Source organism: Mandrillus leucophaeus, unplaced genomic scaffold, assembly GCF_000951045.1.
Source record: "Mandrillus leucophaeus isolate KB7577 unplaced genomic scaffold, Mleu.le_1.0 Scaffold17, whole genome shotgun sequence".
NCBI classification, from domain to species: domain Eukaryota; kingdom Metazoa; phylum Chordata; class Mammalia; order Primates; family Cercopithecidae; genus Mandrillus; species Mandrillus leucophaeus.
In genome coordinates this window covers 4,636,209-4,655,936 of record NW_012101698.1, presented here as the reverse complement: position 1 = coordinate 4,655,936, position 19,728 = coordinate 4,636,209, and the positions used below count along the sequence as shown (strand labels likewise).

The 19,728-nt window shown below is 37.4% G+C and overlaps 1 protein-coding gene across 2 annotated transcripts in view; it reads right to left on the bottom strand.

The window, feature by feature from the left end:
- Positions 1-19,197, bottom strand: part of HYDIN (HYDIN, axonemal central pair apparatus protein) — a 423,190-nt gene extending 403,993 nt beyond the window's left edge. The window contains exon 1 of one of the 2 annotated variants that reach the window (XM_011976766.1): positions 19,037-19,197. The gene's annotated coding sequence lies outside the window, so the exon portion shown is untranslated. The remainder of the gene's footprint in view (positions 1-19,036) is intronic. The other variant, XM_011976767.1, reaches the window with a different exon arrangement.
- Positions 19,198-19,728: the final 531 nt, after the last annotated feature.

Below are 19,728 nucleotides of genomic sequence, written 5' to 3'. Positions count from 1 at the left end.
GCAAACAACACCTGCTAGAGCTTCTAGCTCAGCAGTCCTATGTCTCCCTGAATTTGCTGTGAGGTGCACCCTCCTGTTGCTTTGGAAACACCCAGACAGTAGGGCTGGCAACCCTACCCACCCCAAAGGCCCATAACCAGATGGGCCACACGCACTAGAGTTTCCAACTCAGCAGTCCCACTTCCACCTGAACCCTGTGGGTGGACACGACCCTGTGTTTCCTCAGGAAGCACAGGGACAGAAGATTAGGGCTGACCTGGCAAGGACATGTCTTGTTGGCCAACTGCAGCCCCAGCCTGAGGGAACCCTGTGGACCAGAATACCCAACAAAAGAAACACAGACACAGAGACAGTAATTGAAGGAGGCTCCTCTCAGACCCAGAAGACTAGAATCGAAGCCAGTCAATCAAGCTCGCCTTATACCATAATCAAACATTCAAGGGCATCAAAGAAAATAAAAATCAAAACAATGCATCCAAAAGGACAAAGACTGAAGGAACATTGGCCCACACAGATGAGAGAGAACCAATGCAAGAACTCCAGCAACTCAAAAAGTCAGAGTGTCTTCTTTCTTCCCAACAACCACATTAGTTCTCCAGCAAGGGTTCTTAACCAGGCTGAGATGGTTGAAATGGCAGAAATATAATTCAGATTATGGAAAGAAACTAAGATCATCAAGATTCAGGAGAATGTTGAAACCCAATCCAAGGAAGCTAAGAATCACAATAAAACAATACAGAGCTGACACACAAAATAGCCAGTATTGAAACGAATGTAACTGACCTGATAGAGCTGAAAAACACATTACAACAATTTCATAAAGCAACCACAAGTATTAATAGCAGAATAGACTAGGCTGAGGAAAGATGCTCAGAGCTTAAAGACTGACTTTCTGAAATATAACAATCAGACAAGAATAAAGAAAAAAGAATAAAAATGAATGAACAAAACCTCCAAGAAATATGGGATTATGGAAAGAGATCAAATCTATGACTCACTGGTGACCATGAAAGAGACTGGGAGAAAGGAAGCAACCTGGAAAATGTGTTTCAGGATACCATCCATGAAAACTTCCCCAATCTAGCTAGAGAGGCCAACATTCAAATTCAGAAAATGCAGAGAACCTCCAAAAGACACTTCACAAGAAGATCATCCCCAAGACACATAATCATGAGCTCTCCAAGGCTGAAATGAAAGAAAAAATGTTAAAGGCAGCTAGAGATAAAGGATAGGTCACCTACAAAGGGAAGCCCATCAGACTAACAGCATATTTCTCAGCACAAACCCTATAAGCCAGAAGAGATTGGGGGTCTATATTCAACATTCTTAAAGAAAAGATATTCCAACCAGAAATTTCATATCTGGTCAAACTAAGCTTCATAAGCAAAGGAGAAATAAGATCCTTTTCAGACAAGCAAATGCTGATGGAATTTGTTACTATCACACCTGCCTTACAAGAGCTCCTGAAAAAAAGCAGTCAATATAGAAAGACCATTACCAACCATTACAATAACACTCTTAGCTACACAAACCAGTGAGACTATAAAGCAACCACACGAACAAGTCTCCATAATAACCAGCTAACAATATGATAACAGAATCAAACCCACACATATCAATACTAACCTTCAATGTAATCGGGCTTGACGCCCCAATTAAAAGGCACAGAGTGGCAAGCTGAATGAAGAAACAAGACCCAATGGTATGCTGTCTTCGAGAAACCCATCTCACATGCAATGACACCCATAGGTTTGAAGTAAAGGGATGGAGAAAAATCTACTAAGCAAATGGAAACAGAAAAAAAAGCAGACAAATACTAATTTCACACAAAACAGACTTTAAACCAACAAAGATCAAAAAGGACAAAGTAGGGCATTACATAATGATGAAAGGTTTAATTTAACAAGAAGACCTAACCACCCTAAATCTATATGCAGCTAACACAGGTGCACCCAGATTCATAAAGTAAGTTTTTAGAGATCTACAAATAGACCTAGATTCACAAACAATAATAGTTGGAGATTTCAACAACCCCTGACAGTATTAGACAGATAAGGCAGAAAATTAACAAAGAAAGTCAGGACCTAAACTCAACATTAGATCAGATGGACCTAGTACACAGCTACAGAACTCTCTGCCCAAAGACAACAGAATATATATTCTTTTCATCACCACATGGTACATATTCTAAAATTGACCACGCAATCTGACATAAAACAATCCTCAGCAAACACACGCACCAAAAAAAAAAAAAAAAATCATACTGACCACAGCATACATATATAGATAGAAATCCAAATCAAGAAAAACACTAAAAACCATACAACTATATGAAAGTTAAACAACCTGCTCCCAAATGAGTCCTGGGTACACAATCAAGAAGAAATTAAGAAGTTATTTGAAATTAATGAGAACAAAGACACAACAAGCCAGAATCTCTGGGAAACAGCTAAGGCAGTGTTAAGAGGGAAATTTATAGCACTAAATGCCCACATCAAAAAGTTAGAAAGATCTCAAATTAACAACCTAACATCACAATTAAAAGAACTAAAGAAGCAAGAGCAAACCAACTCCAAAGCTAGCAGAAGACAAGAAGTAACCAAAATCAGAGCTGCACTGAAGGAGATAGAGATACAAAAAAATATATAAAAGATCAATAAATTCAGGGGGTTTTTGTGAAAAAAATTATTTAAATGGCTGAAGAGAAAAATTACTAAAGTAGAAAACAGATCAGAAGGGTTATGCAGGACAGTATATGGAGGGACAGAAAGATAAAAAATAAACAAGTTAAGAAATATGGAGGATGGAGATCTGACATCACTGAAGGCTTGAGTGAAGTAGGAGGAGAGAGATAATGAGTCAGAGGCAACATCTAACAAATAACGGCTGAGAATTTACCGAAGTGTTGAAAACGACCAATATTATCCATGATCTATATGTACCACATTTTCTTTATTGAGTCTACCATTGGTGATTTAAGAAGACCAAAACATCTCAAACTAGATAAATGGGGGGAAAAGTCATACCTAGACTCATCTTAGTGAGGGTGAAGAAAACCAAAAATAAGGAGAAAATTACAAAAAGAGCCAGTAAAAAAATAATCTCCAAATGAGACATGGTTAGATTGGGAGCTAACTTCTCAATAGACTAGAAACCAGAAGACAGTAGGATGATGCATTCAAATGTGCTGAAAGGAAAAACTGTCATCTTTTAATTCTAAAACCAGGAAAAATATCTCCCAAGAATAAGGGCAAATAAAAGACAATTTAAGACAAACAAATCTGAGGGATTCACCTTGGCAGACTCTCAATAAAGAAAAATCTAAAGGATGCAATTCACACAAAACGAAACTGACCCCAAATGGAAAAATCTAAGAGGCAAGAAGAAATGGTGGGGGAAACATGGTCAACAGTGAAGTGATTTAAAATGAACATGAGTGCTGTCATGAATTTAAAAAATAATAATAGCATTTATAATATTAACAGTAAAAATAGGCTTTAAATAGATTTTAAAGTAAACAATATCAACATTTAAGTCAGGAGTTGGGTACATGAAGTTCAAGAGTTCTGAGATCTCTCTAATGTCCAGGAGAAATAGAACAGTTTTCATTAACTTAGTTAAGTATACATACATGTTGGATTCCTAAGGAAGTACTGAATTAATGGAATGAGAGTGACAATGCCCAAACTAGAAGAGGGAAAAACTGAATAGTAAAAAGAATACTAATCCAGCAATAATATATTGAAATATGTTGAATTCAACCAAGAATGTAAAGTTATATTAACATTAGCAAAACAATGTAGCTCAACATTCAACAAAAATTATATAATAGTCTCAATAGATGCAGAAAAAGAATATGATAAAATTCAAAGCCATTCATGATTTTAAAAAGTTGTTAGTAAATTAAAAATAGAAATAATTTCCCCAACCTAATAATGCATATCTACAAATGTATAAAAATCTACAGTAGGCATAATGCTTAATGAATAAACATTGAAAAATTTCACTTGGTATCAAGAACAAGATCCTTATCTATTGATACCCATTATCACTATTCCAATCAACAGAAATTTAAGGTCCTATCTAATGCTGGAAGACAAAAAAGAAAAAAAGAAAACTGAAAAGGATGAAACAAAACTCGAATTGTTAGCAGATAATATGAATATTTAACTTTTGTATAAAATTCAGTAAGCTAACATAAATTATTAGAATCAATAGGTTTAGCAATATTGCTAAATACAAAATAAATATATCCAAAGATTGCATTTCTATATACTCAATAAGTAAAAAAAAAAAATCAATCTAAGAGTTAATTACAATACCATAACCAAGTTCAAATTCCTAGGGCTATAACACAGATGAAATGATAATACATTATTAAGAAAAATTAAAGATGACCTAGGTAATAAAGAGATATACCACACTCATGGGTTAGAAAATTCAGTATTGTAACGACAGCTTTTTTCCAGATTGAACTGGAAATGGAACTTCAAATAAATCAAAACTTGAAAAAATTTAGTCCTCAAAAAAACCAGAATTTTGTATGGGACCTGACATGCTGAGTCTAAGATTTTTATGAGAATGAGAAGGGCCAAGAATAACGAAGATTATATTGAAGAAGAACAAATTAAATTATTGGAGGATTTTTTTACTCAATCTCACATCCTCTAGCCCACCAATAGCTTCCCACAGTGTAAGTTGGAAGCACCTACTCAGCTGCACTGCATTATTTCACTTTTTCCGTCCTTGGTTTATCTGATAGGAACCTCCTAGTGCTCACACATATGCAGCCTGGAAGTGTGAAGGACATATTCCTTGACCAGTGGGAGACAGATGGAAGTCAGTGCATAAAAGCTACATTCTTCTATTCTTTGGACAGACAATTTTGAGGTACCTCCTATAAGGCTCTTCAGAGGGTCCCAGTGGGACAAAACCTCAGTTGTCCACATTGATAGCCAACTTAAGAACACAGCCTCAAACTGCTTTTATCGCCTTCCCTGCCTCATTCTTTCAGTCCTTCACTCCTCCCCCGCAATCACTTAGCAAAAATAAACTACCAACATTCAAGTCCTAGACTCAAGCTCTGTCTCCTTGGCAGAGATCCAGGATCAGATAGAGGAAAGGCCTGCTCTATCAGACATCAACACTTATTATAAAGTCAAGTCTGGGGCAGGAAATAGACAAGATGAGCCTGAAACACCTGGTCATGCCTGAAAGCAAGGATACGATCACAGACTATGCAATCAATCAATCAATAAATCAAATGGCATAGAGGCCAACTTGCAGGGTTCTCCCATTGGCCAAAGACAGGATAAAACTAATTAGTCACCTTTAGAGGACACTAGAGCACCAAGTCATTATTCTGATGAAGGAAGGGAGGAAGAGAGGAAGAAAGAGAAAGAAAGAAAAAAGGAAGGAAGGAAGGAAGGAAGGAAGGAAGGAAGGAAGGAAGGGAATTCATGTCTTTCTTGTATAAAATGTATTTCATGGTAGCAAAATAGTAAATGAGAAAAAGTTCTTTACAGAAAAACTCTCACTGATGAATGAATGTACGACAAATGATAGTACTATTTGAAAATCATCACACTGCCACTCCTACTGAAAGGATTTAAGCTCTTATGCTAAAACTTTGGGGTGAAATCTTGATGGAGAACATTACAATCAATCAATCTGGCTGATAACACATAAATCCTGTAATCAATCTTAATACTATTAAAAAAAAAAAAAAAAAAAACTAACCAGGTGCGGTGGCTCATGCCTGTGATCCCAGCACTTTGGGACGCTGAGGCAGGAGGATCACTTGAGCTCAGGAGTTTGAGACACCATATAAAAAATGAAAAGACAAATCTCAAAATGGGAAAAGGTACTTATGACACATAACCAACAAAACTCCTATACCAGAATATTTAAAGAACTCCTACAAAACAAAATTTAAAAAACACACAATCCAATAAGGAAAAAAAAAAAGCAAAAGAACAGGCTGTTTACCAGAGAATATCTAAATGGCCAATAAATACATGAAACATGCCCAAACTAATAAAAAACAGGCAAATGCGATTAAAACCACAAGATACCCCTACACATGTAGTAAACAGGCAACACTTGAGTCTGATAATTCTGAATATTGGCTCCTCTGTGTTGTAATGGGAAATGCTAAGCACTTGCTGATAAGACTGTAACTACGTAAAACTACTTCAGAAAACATTTTCCATCGTCTAGTAAACTTAAAGGTATGTATGTTCGATGACCCAGCAGTCTTACCCTGGTAGACAGTCCAGAGAAATGTATGCACATGTTACAGACATATGAGTAAGACCGTCCACAGTAGTGTTATTCATAATAGTGAAATATTGGAAACAACTCAAGTTTTCATTGATAGTATACAGAAAAAATTGCTATATTCCTATAATCGAATATCATAAATCAATAAAGATGATCTGCCCAGAGACCAACAATATGGATGAATTTTACATCAAGTTGAGAGGAAAAAAAGCAACAGGAAACACGAATACATACAGTGTGATTCAATTTATATAAAGTACAGACAAAGGAAAAACTGAACAACATTTCTAGGAATGTATACAAAAATGGCAAAACTGTATTAGAACCCAAGAATGACTGTAAAAGTCAGGATAGCAGTTACCTCTAAGGTGGGAAAGAGGAGGGCTCTAATGGAGAAGGATTCTGGGATACCCACATCCTAATCCTTGCCCAGGTGGTGGTTATACATCTGTTTCCTTTATTTGTTAAATGGTTAAATGTGTTTCATACATTTACGTGTATGTTCTATTTCACAACTAAAATTCTAAGGAGAGTTCATTTTGAAAATTAAACATTTCTTAAAATTTGGGAAGCATCTTTAAAATTCTGCAACTCAGTTTTTCCCAAGGTAGCATCACCTCAGGATCACCTAGTCCTACCCTAGAGATTCTGATTAGTCAATCTACCGTCAGTCCTGGACGTTGGTATTTTCAAATAGATTCCCTGGTTTGGGAAGTTCTTAGCTGAGTCCAGATTCCATGGGTGGTTAAGGCATTTGCCCTGTGCTTCCCAATCCCACCACAAGGCTCTCTCCACTGTATCAGTGAGGACTAGACATCCCTTGCCTTTGGGCTCAACTCTTGTCCTACAAAAGAGTTTTACAGCCAGCAGGCTCACAGGTTTGGCACAGGAAGTGATAGCAGTAGGTACCTTTTGGACAGGTTCCCATAAGTCTCCAGTTAAATGATGCTTACTATCCGGTAAACTTGCATTGACTGTTAATTTGACCCACATTAAAATTTAAGGTTCTCCTGTCCAGTATTCTGCTGTTCTCTCAAATCCATCCAATAGATCATAAGAATAATGTACAACTATTGCCAAAAATGATTTTGAACTGACTTATGCACAAATTTACCCCCATTTTAAGTCTCAGTGATGCCATAAGTTGTCATTCAGTCAAGTTCATGAATACAGTTACCTCTATATTGATGGACCATTCTCCAAAATGAGGAGCCAAAATCATTTGAATTAAGCAGATATCTCATTTGTCTCTGACTCATGATAATATCTGTCCTACAGTCCTGTATTAATTACTTTGCCCAAGTAGAAATACACTACCTATATAAGAATTTCACTTCTGAACAAAACAAAATAAAAATCCACGAGTGGTGACCTCAAAATGAACTGGTTAAATTTAAGGACTCATTTTTAAAGGTCAGTGTCCTTTTGCTGCAAATACAGTCCCTATGCAGATGAGAAGTTGAACCTGCCCTATGGAGCCGAGCATAATTAGCCAGCTGCACCCTCATAATAAGGTGCAGATGGTTAATTGCACCAGCAAATAACTGCTTACTTGTGGGCACAAAAGCCTGTACCTAAAATCATTGAAAGTATACTTGGGACTATTTATGCTCATGGCAAACAAAACACATTTCCAAGGTTTCATCTGCTAACAGATCACAGCCAGCTCCAACTCCCTGCTTTGGGGGAGAGCCATTCACGCTGCTGAGGTCTGGTCCAAGGGAGGGATGACTGGCCACAAAGCCAATATCAACTGGTGAAATATTTCCTGGGGTGCCGAATCCTTGTTGAAAAATCTCCTGAATTTGTTGTAATAGGGATGAGGGGATCAGTCAATAAAGTGAGACTTTGGTTTCCCTAGAACCCAAAGTAAATTCTATATTCTTTTGATTACAAACCCTGAAATGATTTTTTTCATAAACAAACATCTCAACATTAGTTTTCTGAATAAGAAAAAAAAGACCAATTTTCCTCTGCCCTTGAGGAATTTCATGCACTAGCCAAGCTCCTAGAATTTAACAAGCTGTATTAGATTCAACACACCCAGTGGTTGTTAGAGACTGTTCCAAAGATCCATTCTAAAACATATTCTATTAATTCCAATGTGGTAAGAATAGGATATGGGGAGAAAATAGAGAAGGGATAACTACTCCATAAAACCCATGTTTGGAAGTCCTCAGCCAGCTGCAAAGCTTTCAGTTGGGCAAGAGGTCAAGATGACAGGGCTGGGGAGCAGAATACTAATCTACTGGAATCCACACAGAACCTTTCTTCTGAAGAACCCAGTGGGTTATGTGATTCTATTCAGTTTAATTGTATACTGGGGAGGAGGAAAAGCTGTTTGCCATGGTTTTAATTGCTAAGAACACACTATCTTTTTCGGAACCATCTGTTTAATTGTAATTACAAACAGCGATGTAAAAACGCAAATGATTAACAAGTACAAAATTCCCTACCACTAACAGTTTTAACATAACAAGCCATATTGTGAAAGAGTACGTTGCCTTTTCCTGCAATATTTCATGATTTGGCAACTGACAACCTACCATTTTTTACAGAATCTCATTCTGGTAGAGCTAAAGGTATTAATTAGTATTCTTAGATTACATCCTCCTGTTATTGCTTTTTATTAAATCATAATTCCCTCTAGGAGTGAAGGGATTATATCAGAAATGAAACACATAAGGCCCCTTTGTTTCCGTCTCCCACCAAAATCTTCGAGGTTTCATATGATACACATCATCCATAATTAATTACCAGGCATATTCCAAAGCATTGCAAGACTACTTTTTGGCTTTCATAAACACAAATTTCTGCTTTCCTGGTTTTGAAATATGCTTCCCACACTGTTATTATTTTAAAAGTCATCAGTACTGGTAATTGTTTTCAGACATCAATAAAAATAGCTTAACCTTGAAATTTATTTTAATTAGGGATTTTTCAAAGCCACTGCTGCAAACTTGGGTGGACTGTTTATAATAAAAATGAGCATCAACAACATAGTTGTACAGAACATAGAATTAGGCAAAGTTGTTTAACTTAGGCTTATAATAGCACTTTAAAGAAATAAAAACAGACACAGATACAGTCAGATCATAATGTTATTAGAACAACTTTACATTCAGAACATTTTAGATAGCTTATTAAAGCACGAAGATGCCGTTTTAAAATAAAATAAGAGGTGAATTTATGAATTGCCGTGAAATTACAAAAGATTCTTTTTTTTCTAGTCATTTCACACTAATTTTTCTTTAAAGTCAACCAAGTTGACTTTTTCATATTCATATTAAGATGAAGACCACCATTTTAAGAATATAGGATTTAGTATAGGATTTGGTATTCATATTAAGATGAAGATCACCACTTTAAGAATATAGGATCTAATATAGGATATGCTGGTTTATTTGAACCAACACTTTCTAACAAGCCTTTCTATAAAGCACAGAACAATTTTTAAAAGTCCACTTTTCCTCCTACCACCTCAAGGGATAAATATGACCCTTTTAAAAAATCAGTAAAACAGTGTGGCGATTCCTCAAGGATCTAGAACTAGAAATACCATTTGACCCAGCCATCCCATTACTGGGGATATACCCAAAGGATTATAAGTCATGCTACTATAAAGACACATGCACACGTATGTTTACTGCAGCACTATTCACAATAGTAATGACTTGGAATCAACCCAAATGTCCATCAGTGACAGACTGGATTAAGAAAATGTGGCACATATACACCATGGAATACTATGCAGCCACAAAAAAGGATGAGCTCGTGTCCTTTGTGGGGACATGGATGCAGCTGGAAACCATCATCCTCAGCAAACTATCGCAAGAACAGAAAACTAAATACCACATCTTCTCACTTATAGGTGGGAATTGAACAACGAGATCACTTGGACAAAGGAAGGGGAACATCACACACCGGGTCCTATTGTGGGGAGCGGGGAGGGGGGAGGGATAGCATTAGCAGATATAACTAATGTAAATGACGAGTTAATGGGTGCAGCGCACCAACATGGCACATGTATACATATGTAACAAACCTGCACATTGTGCACATGTACCCTAGAACTTAAAGTATAATTTTTTTAAAAAAGCAAAAAAAAAAAAAAAAATCAGAGAACTAAAACACTTTAAATCCAAATAAATTAAAAGATTGACAGCACAGTTTTTCAAATTAAATTACATTAGAGGCATTTTATGATATGTCCATTTTCCTCACTTTTCCTTCTCTGCCCAACCTGAAACTCTTCCAGCAATGATCCTACAATTATTTTTGCCTTATTTCAAGCCCCCATCCCTCACAAAAGACATTTTGTATGAAGAGCAGCCAAATGCTAAGTGCTTCTGCAGTGTTAATGAGGAAACAGATCTTGGAAGAAATTATTTGAAAGAAAAAGTTTGCCCTCAGGAATGAGTTGCTGTTTCACTTTTAATGATGGTAACTGTGATTGAGCATATTTCGGTCCATTGCGTTCTGAAATGTGCTCATCCCAAACCAGTGAGTGATCTTTAACATTTGTGGTCCAGGTCCTACTGGGAATCTGATGATGGCTATGAACACTATTCCCCAAAAGATTAACATAAACATAAAATCTGAGGGCTGACACATCCAGGGTCAAGAATCTATTACACAGATCCCGAATGTGTACCAATTACAACATGGTTTCAATACTAACAGGCTATGAGAGTTTCTTTCAAACTTGATGAGTGTTTTCATGTTCTAAATGTTTTTGCTGCTAAAGTGAAGAAACATTCTCAAAACTATTCTTGAAGCCTGTGAAACTATATAACTACTAAGGGGTAATAACTTCCTTCTATTTTGTGATTGCATAAATCATTCTCACACACAAGCCAGAAATATTCCTTCCCCCAGATAACTCTAACTTTGCCTTGTATACAAGACATAAAATAAAATACCACCATACAAGTATCATTTTCTAAGAGCTTCTCAGACATGCATTCATTGTCACATCTTTAGATATAATATAGAATAAAATAGACACTTCACATAAAAAGAAAATATTTAAGTCACTAGTCTGCATGTATATATTCTTCAGCTGGCATTTGCTAAACCTGAATTTTTCCATCTTTGTCACATATGTATACAGCAAATACATCCAGGTTTCATGTAAAATTTACTCTGATGCTCTCAATAAATAATTCAATACAAAAATTATTAAGAATAGTTATCTCTAGTGAACCAGACTAGGAGAGAGAGTGCAGTAATGAGAAGCCTTTCATGTTTGCATTTCTAAGGTATTTAATTTTTTACAATGAGTATGTAAATGACTGTGCTAAAAAATAAGATGACAAAGTAATACATTGTTTTCTAATATAGGTTATGATGGTTTGTTTGAACCAACTCTCCTGCTGAAAACAACTAAAAATGCTGGTTAAAATATTTTTTAAGCTTCTCAAAAACATCAAAAAGCTAACAAGACCATAAGGAATTACCTAGCCAACATCTAACTGAAAACAGGAACCAAGAAAGGTAAGAAGAGCACTGAAACAAATTTGGTAGGAGATCATCCTCTAGACAAGGACACCTTGAGCTCTGCTTGTGGCTGCCTGGTAGGGCTTCCAGGAAAGGTCAACATCCAGGGCCCATCAAAGGTGGGGAGACTGATAGGAGACTCCACTCCAAAGGCATACACTTTCAATGTTTTGGTCAAAAATAAAGCCTTCCTATCCCACCATTCCCAGCTGAATGCAGGGGAGGATTCCTTGGCACCCAACAGAGAGAAAGGTATAAAGAAGAAAAAAAACCTGAAAGGTTAGAATCACAGCCAGCTCTCTTAGAGATGTACAGCCCAAATTCATATCATCTGTGAGCTCCAAAAGCCTCAAAGTGTGATTTTTACTTTAAAATGAGCCTGGACAGGTAGTTCCCTGAGGTACCTAACAGAGGCAAATGCAAACCCTCTCTGATGATCCTCCTTCTCTGAGGGCCTCTCTGAGGTTCTCCTTCAACTTAGTCATCAAATACCTCCCATAAATAATTTTCCAAGGAAGACAAGCAGCTCTTGGTCAAAATAAACAAGCATACTAAGAGAGTGGGAAAAGCACCCTGAACAAGAACCAGCAAAAACATCCTGTAGGAAAAGAAATTCAAGAAATGAAAATTAAAATAATTAAAATTAAAACTCAATGAATAGAATACCTAACTATAAGAAGAATGTATTTGATAGTAGGGGACCCTTGCATCTACTTCAACAACTGGAAAATAAAATAGATAAATTACAAAAATCATGTATTTTAAGACATTAGAGAGGTATAGAAGAAATATAGTGTTAAATCAAGCTTAGCCTAAAGCTGCCTCCTTACATATTTTAAGTTTGGCCTAAAGGTTCCTCTGTACATTGTGAACTATAACATAAATGAAGCTGTAAACAGACCATAGCCTACTCTTGTGCCAATCACTGAATTTTGGCCAAAAGTGGCCAACTTTTCAAACTGTGTTCAAATAAGGCAAGCACTGAGCTGTAACTAATCTGGCTATTTTTGTATCTCACTTCCATTTTCTGTACATCACTTTCTTTTTTCAATCCACAAATCACCTTCTACCACATGGCTCCACTGGAGTCTTTCTGAACCTACTCTGGCTCAAGAGGCTGCCCACAGCACACCAAAAGGATAACACATCATGATCAAGTGGGTTTCATCCCAGGAATGCAGGGATGGCTTAATATACACAAGTCAATAAATGTGATACATCACATAAACAAAATTAAAAACAAAAACCATACATTATCTCAACAGATGCAGAAAAAGCATTTGAAAAAATCCAGCATCCCTTTACGGTAAAAACCCTCAACAAAATAAGCATAGAAGGGACTTACCTCAAAGTAATAAAAGCCATATACAACAAACCCACAGCCAACAACATACTGAATGGGAAAAAGTTGAAAGCCTTCCCTGTAAGAACTAGAACAAGACAAGGATGCCCCCTTTCACCACTTCTATTCGACATAATACTGGAAGTCCTAGCCGGAGCAACCAGCAAGAGAAAGAAGTAAAGGGCATCCAAATTGGAAAAGAAGTCAAACTGTTGCTGTTCACCAGTGATATGATTATATATCTAGAAAACCCTAAAGACTCATCCAAAAGGCTCCTAGATCTGATGAACAAATTTGGTAAAGTATGAGGTTACAAAATTAATGTACACAAAACAGTAGCACTGCTATACACCAACAACAGTCATGCTGAGAATCAAATCAAGAGCTCAATTTCTTTTACAACAGCTGCAAAACAATAAAATAAAACAAAATACCTGTGAATATACTTAACCAAGTAGGGGAAAGACCTCTACAAGGAAAACTACAAAGCACTGCTGAAATAAACAATAGATGACACAAACAAACGGAAACACATCCTATGCTCACGAATGGGAAGAATCGATATTGTAAAAATGACCACACTACCCAAAGCAATTCCCATCAAAATACCAATATCATTCTTCACAGAACAACATGAACAATTCTAAAATTCACATGGAACCAAAAAAGAGCTCACATAGCTAAAGCAATACTAAGCAAAAAGAACAAATCTAGAGGCATCACATTATAAGACTTCAAATTATACTACAAGGTTACAGTTACCAAAACAGCATGGTACTGGTATAAAAATGGGCACATAGACCAATAGAACAGAATAGAGAACCCAAAAATAAAGCCAAATAATTACAGCCAACCGATATTTGACAAAGCATATAAAGATATCAATTAGAGAAAGGACACCCTATTCAATAAATGGTGCTGGGAAAACTGGCAAGCCACATGTAGAAGAATGAAACTGGATCCCCATCTCTTACCTTATAAAAAACATTAACTCCCAATGGATCAAAGACTTAAATCTAAGACATGAAACCATAAAAATCCTAGAAGATTACATTGGAAAAACTATTCTGGCATTGGCTTAGGCAGAAATTCAGGACTAGGACCCTAAAAACAAATGTGACAAAACCAAAAACAAATAAATTGGTCCTAATTAAACTAAAAAACTTCTGCAAAGCAAAAGAAATAATAAGCAGAGTAAACAGGGTGGGAGAAAGTATTTGCAAGTTATGCATCCAACAAAGGACTAGCATCTAGAATCTACAAGGAACTCAAACAAATCAGCAAGAAAAAAAAACAAATAATCCCTTCAAAAAGTGGGCTAAAAACTTGAAGAGACATTTCTCAAAAGAAAATATACAAACAGCCAACAAACATGAAAAAATGCTCATCACTAGTTTGTCAGGGAAATGCAAATTAAAACTACAATGAGACACCACCTTACTCTTGCAAGAATGGCCATAATTAAAAAGTCAGAAAACAATAGATGTTGGTGGGGATGTGGTGAAAAGGGAATACTTCTACACTATTGGTGGGAATGTAAATTAGTACAATCACTATGAAAAACAGTGGGGAGATTCCTTAAAGAACTAAAAGTAGATCTACCATTTCATCCAGCAATCCCACCACTGGGTATCTACCCAAAGGAAAAGAAGTCATTATATGAAAAAGACACATTCACATGCATGTTTATAGCAACACAATTTGCAATTGCAAAGATATGGAACCAACACAAGTGACCAACAAGTGGATAAAGAAAATGTAAAATGTGTATACCATGGAATACTACTCAACCATAAGGAGGGACAAAATAATGTCTTCTGCAGCAACTTGGATGCAGCTGGAGGCCATCATTCTAACTGAAGTAACCCAGGAATGAAAAACCAAATACCATGTGTTCTCCCTTATAAGTGGGAGCTAAGCTATGAGACGCAAAGACATACAGAGTGATGAAATTTGGGAACTCAGTTGGGGAAGTCAGCAGTAGAGTAAGAGATAAGAGACTACATATTGGATATAGTGTACACTGTTCAGGTGACAGGTGCACTAAAATCTCAGAATTCACCACTAAAGAACTCATCCATGCAACAAAAAATCACCTGTACTTCAAAAATGATTGAAATATAAAATTATTTAAAAAGAGGCTACTCAATTTGCAAATTGTTCTTTGCTGTGAAATGATTCCTTAATCATTTTTTAATTAAATTAAACTCTGTTAATTTGGCTAAGTTTTTTCTTTTAACAATGGACTAGAAGAACTAAAATTTCAGAAGGGAAATGGCCTCTCATCAATGAGTTGAGGTTACTGGTTGTGTTTTTCTCTGAGGACATTTGCTAATTCTAGGCACAGGGAGACAATCCAGCTTGGCTCAGGTAGGGGATTCTTAAGGTAAGAAGAGGTACCAACAGAATAGTTGATGGTTGTAAAATCTGCCAAGACGAACAGGAACCTAAAAAGCGAGGGCCAGATTCCCCTATGGGTGATTTTTTGAGAAGTGGAACAGCATGAGAGTTCTGAAGTTGAATGAGAAAGAGTGTAGGGTTCTCCATTCCCCACTACTTTCTTTCTGTGTCCTGACTGCTCTATGATCTAGCCAATTGCAGGTTTTTCATAGCAGACTTGCACCCAAACCTGGGCCTTGAACATTCCTAGCCACTGATAAAGGTATCTAGGTTGCTGACCACAACACTGAAAAACAAACTAGCCCTGGCCCTGAGCCAAAATCCTTACTCATACCCTGAACCCCCTCACTGTAGTCATAGCTAGGTAGAACACCTGTTTTCTCTTGCTGTCCATTTTGAGGACTGCTGCAGCACCCTGTAAGTTTCCCTATTAAATGCTTTGGATTGACCACTCTGGCATTTAGTCTTTCCTTCTTTCTTTGGAATCCCAACCGGCCCCATCACTGGACAGTTTGGGGCACTTCCTTGTGGGAAATCTCCTGCCATCATTTTGGGGTGACTCTGGCCACAGGTATTGTGGGATGAAATACAGAGTGAAATCTGCTATAGTCTCTTGGTGCTTAGAACTTGAGGTTCAGAAAGAGGGAGGAGGGGCTTGCAACAAACACAACACAGTTTTCCCCCTCAAGACATTTGAATGAGGTTTAACATTTGATTGGGTATGAAACAAGGAATGAAGAATTGGAAACTGAAAGTTTTAAAATAGTATCATAAGCAATAGCATCAAAAAAACATAAAATAAATACAGAACTAACAAAACATGAGCAAAAGTTGCATGTTAAAAATTATAAAACATCATTGAGAGAAATTAAACAGGACCTAAATCAAAGGAGGTATACCAGTGAAATCTAATCAAAATGCCAGCAGATATTTTTGGAGATATCAACCTTTAGTTCTAAAGTTTGTATGGAAAGGTAAAGGAACCAGTGTTGCCAATTCAATTGTGAAAAATAAGAACAAAGTAGAAGGACTCGAACTACTAGATTTCAAAATACACTGTAAAGTTATCAAGAAATCGATTTTATGCTGTTAAAATGACTGGCAGTTCATTTGAGAAAAATATTATTCATATTTTTCTGGAATATTCTGTTACATTGATAAATCAGAAACATGTATTCACATGTATGTGGTGAATTGATTTTTGACAAAGGTGCCCAGGTAAGTGGAGAGAGGAGAATCTCTTTAACAAATGGGGTTGGAACATTCACCCTTATGAAAAAAATACACCTCAACTCTTGCCAACGTCATACATAAAAATTAACTCAAAATCCATCAAAGACCTACATGTAAAACCCAAAGCTATGAAACTCTGAGAAAAAAACATAGAGGAAAATCTTGTTACCTTGTGTTAGGCCAAAGGTTTTTAGATATCACACAAAAACATAAAAGAAAAAATTAATAAGATTAGACTTCATTAAAACCTTTGACTTCAAAGGCATTATGAAGAAAATTGAAACCAGTCCAATTTCCTCATAGAACTGATGTTTATGGTCTTTGTAAATAAACAGAAATTGGCCCTCTTGGTCTTAAGCTTGAAACTTAAATTTACCTTATCTGAGTTCCTTTCTTAGAAAACTGACCCTTGGGCCTCTCGGATAGTATAAAGGAACTGAAACTCACCAGATCACCACATCCGGACAGTGAGAGACCAAATTCCTCTTCCTTACCCCTCCCTAATTCCTGCTTTCTACATTCTTTCCCTGGTATTTGAATCTCCAGTTTTAGTCAGTTAGAGAGAGACAATTTGAGACTCTCTCCCATCTCCACAGCTGCAGCACCCAAATAAACCCTTCTTCCCTGGTAGTACTCTTTGTTCCAGTGATTGGCTTTCTGTGCTGTAAACAATGAGATCTAGATCAAATCCCTGGCATTTCAGTAACAAAATGTTTTAAAAAGGAAAGATGTGTCACATACTGGGAGAAATTATTTGCAAATTAAATATCTGACTGTTGTCATATATACATACATATATATATACACACCCACACACACACATTCTGCATTATCCAAAATGTCACATAAATGGAATTATGACATATATATATATATATGAATGATATGGGCAAAAGGTACAAGCAGAAACTTCACCAGGTTCACCAAACTTCTTCACCAAAGATACAATAACAAATAAGCTCATTATTCAACATCATGAATCACTGGGAAATGCAAATTAAAAGCAGAATGAGACCACTACATAGCTATAAGAATAACTAAACCTAACAAAATGATCACCTGCTAACAAGGGTGCACTATGGCAGTTTCTTGTAAAATTAATACTTACCATATGACCTATCAATCCTACTCCCAGTTATTTCTCAAAATAATAACATATGTCCATACAAATGCCTGTATGGGAATATTTATAATGGTTCTACTTATTCATAATTACCAAATACTGGAAGCAATCCTAATGTCTATCAGCTGATGGTACATCCATTCAATAGAATAGTACACAGCAATGAAAAGAAATGAGCTATGTTACATACAACAACATGGTTAAATCTCAAAAGCAATATGCTAAGTATAACAAGCTAGACAAAAAGCGCTATGTATGTCATAATTCCATTTATGTGACATTCTGGATAATGTAGAATCAGAAAACAGATCATTTCATTAGTTGCTATGGGCTGGAAGTGGGGAAGGGGCATTGACTACAATGAGGTACAAGAGAAACTTTCTGAGCTAATGGAATCATTCTACATACTTACTGTGGAAAGTACATGATATGGTTTGGCTGTGTCCCCAGCCAAATATCATTTTGAATTGTAACTCCCATAATCCCCATGTGTCATGGGAGGGACCCCATGGTGGGTAACTTAATCATGGGGGTGGGTTTTCCTGGGTTGTTCCCATGATAGTGACTAATCTCACGAGATTTGATGGTTTTATAAAGGTGAGGTTGCCCTACACAGGCTCTCTTGCCTGCCACCATGTAAGACATCACTTTGCTCCTCCTCTACCTTCCACCATGATTGTGAGGCCTCCCCAGCCATGTGGAACTGTGAGTTAATTAAACCTCTTTCCTTTGTAATTACCCAGCGTCAGATATGTCTTTATTAGCAGAATGATAACAGACTAATACAGTACAGAATTTTATATTTTCAAAACTCTTGAGCTGTACACCTAAAAGAGGTGAACTTTACCATATTCCCAGGTAAGACGGGAAATGATTCGTCCAAGGCCTGGGGCTAATTCGAAGTTGGAAGCAAGGCAGCACCTCAGGCTTTCTGCCCTTCAGGCTACCTGTCTGGCAGGGGAATCCCAAGAACAAAAATCCGAGGTCCCGTAACTTTCATGGGAGTGAGAAGTGGCTAGGGAAGGCTGAGGAGGGGAGGGGTCTGCAAAGTCTGGAGAACTCCTGGGACGCAGGGCGAGGACGAGAAGAGGGGACGCCCCGGTCAGTCCCCATGACCCCCACACTTTGACACCACAATCTCTGCGAGGACCTCTGACCTTGGTGCACTCCGGGTCCCACGTTTATTCTACCGCCATTCCCCACCAACACCCCGCGTCCAACTCACAGACCCCGCCGCCGCTGAGGAGCTCCATACCCAGCTTGAAGCCGCCCGCGCTCCCGCGGCGCCGCCGGAGCTGTTGCCGTCCGTTGCCACGGTAACCACGGAGCCGCACAGCCTAGCAAGTCGCGCGATAATTGGAGGAGGCAAGCGTCCATAGCAACCGCCGCCCCAGCTGCTAGTTGCAAAAGAATTTGGTTTCCAAGGATTCTTCCGACACCACCTCTCCCCAAAGCCACACGTCGCCGGGCCTAGTTCTTTAAAGACGCTTGGTGCATTATCTCATTGAACACCTGCCTTCTGCCTCCCAGTGTTGCTGTGGGAATCTCTTATCTCTACAGGAAATTTTAACATGTGGTCCTTTGACCTCTTCAGGAGGTCCACGAACCCCCTTAAGTTATAAGCAAAAGTTTGTGGCCATTTACCCGGTCAGATGGTCCATAGCTGTAGATTCTCAAAGGAGCTGGAACCAAAACTCAGGTTGCCCGATGCCCAAGACGAAGCAAGAGTATAAATCCTACATCCATTAACCCCATCTTCCTTCTCAGAGAAACCAGACAAATAGAGTGTGGTTCTTCCTAGACTTCATTTACATTTATTCAAATCATGACTTGAGACATCACCCAAAGA